Genomic DNA, 9,143 nt, shown 5'->3' with positions numbered 1-9,143 from the left:
CTGGTGCCGCCCCGATGGATCTGTCCGCTCAAGGATAGACTTCATCTTTACATCCAGAGAGGTAACGTACAACAGCCACTCCATGGTCCCCTGCTTCTTCTCAGACCATAGGGCCCTTCTCTTCCAGGGGGACCTCGGCAAGGGCTTTGGCCCAGGCCCAGGCTCCTGGAAGCTGAACACAGCCCTGCTGGAAAGGGAGGAACTGATGGAGGAACTGAGGGGTGAGTATGTCAACTGGAGGGAGGACAAGGAACACTTCGGAAAGGTAAGCAAGTGGTGGGAGTTCGTGAAGGTCAAGCTCCGCAGCTTCTTTCAAGCGAGGGGACGTCAGCAGGTGTGCACAAGGAAGAGAGAACTCAAGAGACTGCAGCGTGAGCTCCTCAGTGGAGTCTCCCTTCGGGAGAGCTCCCAGCTTAGTATCTTGTGGGACCTGCATGGGTGAGAAGGCTGCGTGCGTCTGGAGAGGAAGGTTTCCAAATAGTACCCCAGTGCACGTTTTTTGTGTGGTGTTTTTGCACTTACACTTTTTTACCGTTCACAGGGTGTGTTTTAGCACGGATCGCGAGATTTGATAAAAAAAAAAACCTTGGGGTGTCATCCTTGTGCAGGGGTGGCGACCCAGGGGCACCTTAATATCACTGGGTTGGGGAACCCACGATATTAAAGTGCACCAGTACATGCAATTTTTTTTTGAGAATTCGGCACATCGCCTTTTTCTGAATTATCTACGGCTAGTTCAGATGGGAAATTTTTTAAACCTGTTGCCCTGTGTGTTATGCACAGTGCACTTATTATTTAAATGTATTTTTATGTTATGTCACGTCACTGGTGTGGTATTTTGTCTGCCACTTGTTTGATGGAGGGTGCTATTCCCTTATGGGCTAGCCCTGAAGTCTGGAGAGTGCCTTGGCCTAAAAACCAGGTGCTCTCCCTCAGTCAGTGGCAGTCTTCCTTCGGGAGAGCTCCCAGCATAGTATCTTGTGGGACCTGCCTAGGTGGTTCCAGAGAGCAAAGACTACGCTCTGGTTTTTGTCAGAGAGGCAAGAGTGTCCATTCTGGCTTCGTCTGGAGCTTTGCTTTGGAGGATCCGGAGAAAAGGGTAGCTCTTCCTCTTTAGAGGAGGGTTTACCAAATAGTACCCCAGTGCACGTTTTTTGTGGAGTGTTTTTGCACTTTTTTTTGAGCATGTGGTGTGTTTGTTCACGCATTGTGAGATTCTATAAAATAAAAAAAAAATCAGACATATTTTGGTAAATTATGCCTAAGAATTATAGCCTACAATGTAAAATAATTTTCCATGCAACAAAAATGTAACGCTTTTGGCATGGAAATTTGGACAGAATTAGAACGCAAGGGGGGTTAATCCAAGATCAAATTTTGTATTAGGATATTTAAAGATTGGTAAAGTCATATTTAATGCTATAGCTTAAGAAGGATATTGTAGTCTAGAATATTTTAAAATTGAAAGAATTCTAAATTAGTATATGTTCTAGGCAAGGCCAGCTTTTGTCCGGCTGCTTATTATACAAATTGTTTCCTAGAAAATATTGTAAAATTTAAATAATTTTAAACGATGATTCACTATTGACAAGGTAATAGTTTGTCTTCTCAGTTAACAGGTAAAGTGCTGCCACATTTAACTCCTCCTTGATTTCGTGGCGACCCCTTTTCCTGTGCAGTTCTGACGCTGGGCGTACCTGTTCTACCAAGTTTAATCAGCATTGCCCCTCCTACTTGCCAATCAGGAGATATCTTCTTTATAGCCCTGGTATATTTAGCGCACCCAGACACAACCCTTAAAGTTCCAGCAACTTGTCTCCAGACTACTGCTGAGCCCCTTAGCTCTGCTAGTTGTCCCAATCTGCTGTTGCCTAATTGTGTGTTTGAAAGCCTAGCTGCTGCTTTTCCCCTGCACATTTCCTGTATTGCTGGTAATGTGTCTCATGTGTTTTTCTCTGTCTTCGGCTCTCACTACCATTGAGCAAGCTAAAGCACCCCCTAGAGACTATAGCATGACATTTGCTCAGCCAAACTTAGAAGTCAAGGCAGAAGAACCTTCCAGTGTGAGAGGTGATCAAAAAACCCAGTGGTTATTTTGACTTAACTCCAGAGATCCCATGTGAAGATAGGACTACATTCCAGATGGAAAACAATAACTAATCTTGAGGTTGCAAAAAGTCACATGTAAGAGTCTCAGACTGTGAGGGACAAGAATCTCTAATCTGTTAAAATGAAGATTAATCTGTTTGGCCTTATGTCTGGAGGAAACAAGGCACCACTCATCACCTCCCCAATGCCATGTCAACAGTGAAGCATATTAGTGGCAGCATCATGCTGTGGGGCTGTTTTTTCAGCAGAGGGGAGTGGGGGAGGTCAGGGTAAAGCAAAATAGAACATAGTACAGAGATATCTTAAATGAAAAATTGATCAACAGTGCTCAGGACCTCAGGCTAGACCAAAGGTTCACCTTCCAACATGACAAAGACCCAAAAGACACAGCAAAGTCAACACAGGAGTGGCTAGGGACAACTCTGTAAATGTACTATAATAATCCAGCCAGAGCTCTGACCTGAAGCCTATGAATCATCTCTGTAGAGACCTGAAAATTTACACCCCAGTCCCAATCTAACCTGACTGAGGTTGAAAGGATTTTCAATGAAAAATGGCAGTCCCCAAATCCAGGTGTGCGTGTCTGTTTCAAAACCGTTTTAACTTTGTCATGATGGGGTAAATAATTTGTGAAAAAAATAAGGCCGTATTATAATAAAATTAAAAAAAATTGAACAGGGGTTGAATATTTTCTGAAGCCACTATATATATATAGTGTGTGTGTGTGTATATAGGTTCATGATCAACATATGCACAGACAGTCTGAGTAATGTTTTTACAATTCATGGGTATATATTAAGGTTTGAACAGTTAGACAGACTTTCAGGGCAAGCAGCCCCATCTGTTGATCTGAATCCTGTCTGTTGAATTCTGTCCTGTCAACGTCTTGATAAGGACAGGTGTGTGCTAGAGAGACCTGAGTGGCAGTGCTGAGTGAAGACAAGCAAGTACTAACAGGTCAAGGCTAACTGAAACACACACAATATCAAGGCAAAATGTGATAAAGCTAGTAAACATACATTCCCACTCATTCACACCAAACACTACACTTCCACGCTCACCCCCACATAACACCTGTCCTTCTTTCTTCATTTCTGTATAAGTATCTATCTTATTCCTAATCACCCTTTAAAAGCGAATGCAAAATATAATATGCATTGTTTTATATTTATCAAGCTATCAAACTGCATATTAAACAAGTATGAGGGAAAATTTATGAAGAAAATAGATCTGAAAACAGATTGTCACTGTTTTGTTCTCTTTATTTTGAAATTCTAAATGGTAATGGCTATGAGGGCTTGGATCACAGTACAGTATTTAGGCTAAAATGGTGGAGTAACTAATTAGTATATTTGGTAATAGCAAATCTGACCCTTTTTTTCCATTCATGAAAGTAATTATCATTAATAAAATAATAATAAATAGTATTTATATAGAGCCAACATATTACCCAGCGCTGTACAATAATCAGGGGTTGCAAGTTGCAAGTGACAGACACAGAAAGTGACAAAGGAGGAGGAGAGGACCCTGCCCCAAAGAGCTTACAATCTAAGAAGTGGGGAAGCTGCATACAATAGAAGGGGGAGGGGGGGGAGATGGAATGTTGGGTAAGTAGTAAGGGTTTTAAGACACAGAGGAAAACAGGGAGGCAAGGTAGCAGAAATTAGGAGCAAGCCAAGCCAAAAAAGGATGTGGAAGAATATTTCAGACAGTTTTTAGTAGAGATTATTCTATTAGGTCATTGAAGGCATAAAAGAGACCCGCTAGGGTTGTATTTTTCTATCAGGTCAGTAATGATGGTGCTTGCTGATCAACAATTTCATAAATAGGGATATCTATTATTTTAGTAAAAAAAAAAAAAAAAAGTACTGTTTGGGTCAGCTGATGGATCTCTGTTTAAAAAAAGTTCTTCTATTTGTTTTTATTTTTTTCGGATCAGTTTAACTACATCACACTTGTACATATTACAGGTGAACACTGGGTGGTGCTATACCTCTACTTTGGTATAATCTGTTTAATGAAACATTGAAAACTACAAAGAAATAAATCAATACATTTTTGGAACAGAGAATAATAAAGTAAAATGCGTCAGACACCTTGTTTTTCAGGATTTTGCCAAACAAGTAAAAAATTGGCTACATAATAATCATCCATTCATTGTTAGCATGATGGCCTAACTGAAAGCAAGTTTTTTTCTTTTAATTGTGTAACGCAAATGTGAAGAGTATTTCAATCCTGCAATCTAGGCTGATATGCAATATGCAAATAATGCAGCTCTGTATTTATTAATGCATCCATAAATGTATTTTGTTTTTAATGCAGGCAGTGTAGGTACCTGAATTTATCCTGCAGTTCCTGTACAGCAAACCTTCCATTGGGAAGAAGCAGCACCCAAAGAAGCCAATGCATTGTGGGAAAACAGCAGATGCACAAGAAAAGCCTTCAGAGTGAAGCTGCAAAAAAAAAAACTGGTCTTCCCTGCAAACAAGGTTGTACTGTGTGACAGAACTGTGTAAATCCTAAATCTGACAGGGCAGAAATACAAATATTTTGGTAGGTAAAACAGATCTCTGTGTTTCATGTATTCATATGTGTTATCTGTTTACCTGGAGATGAGCTTTTAAAAATGTATCTCTTTTTAGATAGCTAGATAGAAAATATTGCTGTCAAATGATTCATGTTTATCTTATTGAAGCCAGCAGGTGCTTAGTGTTAAATTAATGCTTTTCAGTTGGGTTACCTCTGTGCTGTATGTATTTCTAAAGTTCAGAGCTACACAATTGTGTAAGAATTTGTGCCTTTTACTGACTAAAGGACAGCTAGGGCTTTAATTTATTTAAATTTCTAAACTTCTGAGTGCCAGAAGAAGACAACAAAAGGGCCATATGTGCCCCCAATAATGTCCAGCTCAGGCAGGGGCCCACAAGTGCCTTGGTGTGGGCTCACCTGCCTTTTGTTTGAAGCCCACCTAGTGTCAAAGTATGGGGTCTAACTCCCTGAATAAGTACAGGTCATCCAATAGTGCTGCCTTTATTCCTGAATACAAAACATGATAATTATGCTCTGTATTGTACAATCAGAAAAGAAATGTTTTTATGTATATAAATGTATACCCTTTTTATTTTCGTCCAGAAGTCAAAGGGGAATCTCCTCACATTACTTCTCCAGGTATACCCCGAGTCTCCAGGGTGAAGTTTGATCCAACACATTCTGAAATTCCAAATCAGCCATGGGGTTTTTAGGTTGTACAGATGTTTTATCGTACCTTTTTGTTTTACATTCAGAATGTTTTTCTCCCTGGAATAGGCAATTGGATTCTCCACACATTATGACAGGGAAAAGCCTGGAATGAAGATTTGGACCAAGTTGAAAAAGTCAGCATGATCCTGTTTTATGACAGGACTGTAGATGTTCCAGATTCCAAATTATTTTTCCACTGTGTTCCATAGTGACCATCAAAGCTCTTCAAGGAACTATTTCTGTGAATGACAGAATGTTATCATTGTTATTATCTTTGATGACGATACCTACACCAGTCAATTGGCTTTCATTGTCACCTTACCAGGCGGATGTACATGTGAGTAAAACTTCCCCCACTGGGTTTAGCATGGTAAATTCCCAGCTTTCAAAATCCACACTGTCCACTTGCCTTTTTGAGGTTGTTATGCAATTTGCCATATGCACCAATATTACCAAGGGTCAAGGTATATTCCTCAGATCTTAGCTTTTCTCCTAATCAAACTTCCACAAAGGTTTTTAAAGGCAATCTGTCTTTCGGTTTTCCAAGGGAATTCTAAAAGAATTCTGGATCTCTGGCTCTTTGGAGTTCACATCCTTTTGGATTCTGGCTCCATGAAAACAAAAAAGAACTGTTCAAGTTTCCACTCACCCTTATACACCTAAGGTCATATTTAAATAATGCAGGACCTGATGATTTTTTTTGTTATGTCCCGATACGTAAAATCTTAGAATTGGAAGAGAATGTACCTCTTTTTTGCAAGGCTTTAGCTATCACAAAACAATGCAAATATATAGCAAATCTCCATAGAAGAGTAAAATTGTTTCTCGAAAATATTCTAAAATGTTTGCAATTAAAACAAACAAACAAAAATATTTTTGATAATAATAAACTTTACTAAAAATATAAACATTAAATTTATGGAGTATATAAATATTTATCAGGTTATACCCTGCCAACAAACAAACAAACAAACAAACATTTTTTCAACAGGTGCATACAAGAGTTGTCAAACAACTAGCAAAGTATGAACAGGTGAGAAGTTTGTTAACATTAAATGTAAATTGAACTGAAAGTGAATTACAACCAAAAAAGCTTAGTTTTACTACATATTATAATCAAATGATTTTTTTAATAACCCATCTTAATTTCATTAACCACCTGAGCGTTACACTGAGGTCTAGATTTCTGTACCAAAAGTGATCCACTGTTTTTCATGAAATTTTTTTTTAAATTGTAGACCTGTAACTTACAGAAATATGTCCGAACAGGGGTTCTAGTAGATAATATGAATACAAAAAATGTATTTACTTTTATTTTTTTTATTTTTTTGTATTGGATTGGATACAGTAGTTTGTATTCAATCCAATACAAAATGACAGTTTGAATTTACCAGTTATGTACTTTGTATTAATTTTATATTATTTTGTATTGGATTGGATACGCAAGTTTGTATCCAATCAAATACAAAATATAAATTTGAATTTCCAAGTTATTTACTTTTATTTTATTTTTTTTTATTTTTTGTATTGGATTGGATACGCAAGTTTGTATCCAATCAAATACAAAATATAAATTTGAATTTCCAAGTTATTTACTTTTTTTTAATTTTTTGTATTGGATTGGATACGCAAGTTTGTATCCAATCAAATACAAAATATAAATTTGAATTTCCAAGTTATTTACTTTTATTTTATTTTTTTTTATTTTTTGTATTGGATTGGATACAGTAGTTTGTATTCAATCCAATACAAAATGACAGTTTGAATTTACCAGTTATGTACTTTGTATTTATTTGAATTATTTTGTATTGGATTGAATACAGGAGTTTGTATTGAATCCAATACAAAATGAATGAATGAGTTTCTATTTGAATTTCCCGCACACGCGCCGACGTCATCAAGCACGCAGGGAGAAGCCTTCCGTTTTTTTTTCTCCGCCGGACGGCTTCTCCCTGCAGAGATCATCCGGCGCTGGACGAAGACGGACGTGGACGATCAGCGGGACCAGGTAAGATGCCAGCTGGTATCTTGTGTTCAGCCGGCATCTTGTGTTCAGCCGGCCGGGATCTTGTGTTCAGCCGGCCGGGCGGCGGAACGCAAGATGCCGGGCAGCGGAACACAAGATACCGGCCGGCATCTTACCGGTCCCGCTGGCACCCGACGCTGGAGAGGGAGATCGACGGACGACGATGGACGGAGGACAACGCTGGAATAGGAAAACGACGCTGGAATCCTTACCTCCATGGTCCCGCTGGATGTGCACAGCGGGACCATGGAGGTAAGGATGTGACAAAATTACGGGGTTAACCATCCTAGCCATTTTTTACCGGCTAGGTGGTTAAAAGCCACTGACCACAGAAAAAGCAAAAGTGTCTCAAAGCAGTGAAAACTTGCCTGGCCAAAGGATATAACATAGTGTTGTTTTCCAGCAGCATGGAGTAAAATCAATACACTTCTATCACAGAATTGCGCTTTCACTCATAAAAGTACATATGTATTCTATTATTTTTTATCATGTAGAAAACAGGTTCAGTATTATTAGTCTGAAAAAAAAAAATAACGCATTTCACTATAAACATCAAAGGAAGATGGTTAATATCTCCCAACCTCACCTATTTGGTAAAACAAATAAGTTTTGAAAATTAGAGGGCGTAATAAGTTAGAGGGCCTAAATAATGTGACCCGGACTCATTGTTAAAAAAGTTTGATGTTAAAGAAGACCATCCAAAATGCATTGCATCTGTTTGTAGCATTCGAAAATATTAACTGAAGAGAAGCCACATAATTGGTGGCACTATAATGAAATATATTGGCAGTTATCATAACTTTGTTGGTGTCAATAGCCACAATAATAACATCAGCCACATCATTACACTGTTCACATCAGTTCCTGACCACATTGTTGGTGCATGCATGGATGGTACAGAGATATTGCACCCCTTATGATGGCAACTGTCAGTGACAATAGGGACCCACAGAAATAGAGCATCATCTAGACCTGAGTAACAGGGCCCATCGGAGGCAATCCGACACTGCCATTAAGCAAGGGCTGGTTGGTAGGGCCATGGTCAACCCACAGCGGGCTTTGCTGACAGCTGCGCTCCCCTGATTGCTCCCGCAGCCCTAGAGGAGCTGTAGTTTGTGTTACAGATACAGAACATGCCACAGCTCCTCCAGGGCTGCCGGAGTAATCAGGGAAGCGGAGCTGTCAGCATAACAGAGCTCCGCTGATTGCTCTGCTCCCTGATTGGCTGAGGAGAGGGAAATCCTGATGATACTTGAGCTGTCATCAGGGTTTCCTATTCCCCAGCCAATCACAGAGCACTAGAGATGAATAGGCACAAGGCTCCCCATTCAAGTCTAGTGCTGAATGGCTGAGAAACGTAAGGCAACTTGGGTAGCGGGATGAAATGGGCTTGCTTACTGAAGCGATCTACCAGCACCCAGATCACCATAAACCCTAAGGACCCTGGAATGTCCGTGATAAAGTCCAGGGATATGTGGGTCCATGGAGCAGCAGGAAAAGGCAGAGAAAGCAGAGTGCCGGCACGGGGAGACTTACTCCGAGCACAAACTGGGCATGCACGAACATAGGATTCGACATCCACTGATATGTGAGGCCACCAAACATGTCTTTTTACTAATTCCAGAGATTTCTTTATTCCTGGGTGGCCAGCAGTCTTGGAATCATGTAGCTGTTGGATAACCTTCAGGCGAAGATGGAGGGGAACATACAGACACCCTTCAGGTTTTGCAGGGGGTAGTCCGTCTGGTGGGGGCTAAGAGGCTCATCA

The 9,143-nt window shown here is 39.9% G+C and overlaps 1 long non-coding RNA gene across 1 annotated transcript in view; it reads right to left on the bottom strand.

Annotated features, from left to right (window-relative positions):
- The window catches only part of LOC140322652 (uncharacterized), a 14,342-nt gene extending 8,774 nt beyond the window's left edge, over positions 1-5,568 (bottom strand). The window contains exon 1 of the long non-coding RNA XR_011919219.1: positions 5,223-5,568. This is a non-coding gene — a long non-coding RNA (uncharacterized lncRNA). The remainder of the gene's footprint in view (positions 1-5,222) is intronic.
- Between the last annotated feature and the right edge of the window lie 3,575 nt (positions 5,569-9,143).

The sequence above is a fragment of the Pyxicephalus adspersus genome, chromosome 1 (assembly GCF_032062135.1).
Source record: "Pyxicephalus adspersus chromosome 1, UCB_Pads_2.0, whole genome shotgun sequence".
NCBI lineage: Eukaryota > Metazoa > Chordata > Amphibia > Anura > Pyxicephalidae > Pyxicephalus > Pyxicephalus adspersus.
The sequence above is the reverse complement of the archived record's forward strand: the minus strand, read 5'-3'. Positions and strand labels throughout refer to the sequence as shown.